Genomic DNA, 2,231 nt, shown 5'->3' with positions numbered 1-2,231 from the left:
GAAATAGAATAGAGCAAGGCTTCCGACAAATTCGAGAAACACCAGGAACGATAGAGAGAGTAACCAGATGAATGACAAGACTCGTGCAGGCTTGTCTTCAAATGCAAGGTGGTCATTTCAAGCATCTTTTGCAAAAGTAATTAAAACAGAAAATTCATTATATCTCATAAACAAAGACAGGTAGGACATATATTTATATGACTATTTTTCATTATTTTTCGGCGTACAATCAGCTCCCACAAGTTATGAAACACCCTGTATAACAGAATGGTGGTCGAGATATACAGGGTGATTCACGTGACATGCACGCCTGAAGTAACTTTTAAATTACGCGTCCGATGAAAAACTGTTTGATACGAAAGTTGTATGGTTTTAATGGATGCAAATTATATCAATTTTTTGCAGGTTTCGAAATTTCCAAGGTCATCTTTATCTTTTTCAATTGAACCATATATTTTTTGTCCCCCGATCATAAATCGGAAAAAATTCCAAGTAAAAAAGTCACGTTGGTTCTAAACCTAAGGTTAAGGAGATATTTTGCGACAATTTGTCTCGAGAGTGAAAATTCCGCACAGAGCATTAGAACAGCATTTGCTTGTGGAACACGCTAATGTTCCATGGTTGTTGATGATCAAATTATCGTGAAATACTTCCTCAACTATTTGATTTAGGACAAACAACTTTTTTCATTAGACACGATTGATAATTTAAAATTTATTTCAGGTCTGGTGGCAAGTTACGTGAATCACCCTGTATTAAATAATTTATTTCACCTCGATTTGTACTGTACATCGCCTGTACTCGATATTTCTCGCATCGTGGCTCTTAATTTTATTATAATGGACATAACTGCTTGCCACCGTCTAGAATTTCGACGTAACACGTTATTCGAACTTAAATTTAAATGCAATTTAAATGCTCCCGAGGCGAACGCACATCCTATAAATATTTGACAAAGATCTCAACGCGCATAAACATTTAACAGAGACACGTCAAATAAATACGCGGCGATCTCTCATTAACTCACCCCTTTATAATGACCTTCCACGACTAAAATTTTATATATACGATCTTTTCTCTTCAATTTATTAAGCTTCGAACATCAGGCGAGAACAAACACAACGATTGTGAATTTTTCGAAATTTTCATCTAATTGTCGTCTAATTGAGAGATCGATAAAAAAATCGTACGTGAAAGTTTGAAGGTTTGTTGCAAAGGGGAAGCTTCAATCTTTAAATACATGTTAAAAGAAACTTTTCAATATTCTTACATACTGTCATTTATATAATTTATAATATTTTATACTTGACAAGAAAAGTCTTTATTCTTCTTATTTTCTCCGTTAATTACATTATAATTTAATGTCAAAAGCATGTTAAAATGAAATGAACGGTGCAGTTTACTTTAAAGCGAATATTTGTTACTTATTGTACGATTCTTTCTTTTCTGTTACAAAATTATAAGTGTCGATGCGAATATTAGTGTGACTCGTTCGTACACGTTCGTTACGAAATTAATAAAAAAAAAAAGAAAACAACGAAGGGACTCGCGTACGTCCGGCAATAAATGGAACGTCTCAGTTCATCTGTAACTGTTAAAGGTTTCAAGAATTGACAAAAGATTGTCCCTCCCCCCCCAAGGGTACTTGCAACCAATCTCCCCCGTCGTGAAACGAGCCACCCGTTCCCGGGGATCGCGTTACGACGATCTCCCCCAGATGAAACAATGATTTCCGGGAGAGTGGACGCTAATAACGAGACTTCCTTTATCCGGAAGAGGCAATAACGCTCCTGTCCCGTGATCCGTAATTAAAATTTAATTAGAAACATCGGCTTAACCGGCGTATCCACGTGTATGCAAACTGTTTCCCATGCAAATCCGAAAGCGCGTCTCACTTTTTCCAACACCGTCATTCTTCGTTCTTCCTGTTTCGCTCGGGTTCGACCGTTGGTTCGAAAATTGGTCGTATCGCGAAACGAAATTAAATCAACGATGATCCGTTAAATCGGCTCCGATCCATCGGCGATTCCAGCCACCGTCGTTTTCGCTTTCGGCGTTCTCTTCGTCCCCCCTCCCTACGTCTCCTCAATGAGAAAATCGATCGAGAAAATAAATCGCTACGTTTCGTTTGCAGTTCTCTTACGAGCAATTCCTTCTCGCTTAGATCTTATCTGTAATGTCGAATGATCATTGCGCTTGTTACGGTGCTCGATCGTTTCTTTTTCTTTTTT

The sequence above is a fragment of the Frieseomelitta varia genome, unplaced genomic scaffold (genome assembly GCF_011392965.1).
Source record: "Frieseomelitta varia isolate USP_RPSP 00005682 unplaced genomic scaffold, Fvar_1.2 scaffold_336, whole genome shotgun sequence".
Classification (NCBI taxonomy): domain Eukaryota; kingdom Metazoa; phylum Arthropoda; class Insecta; order Hymenoptera; family Apidae; genus Frieseomelitta; species Frieseomelitta varia.
This window is presented reverse-complemented; position numbering follows the sequence as displayed.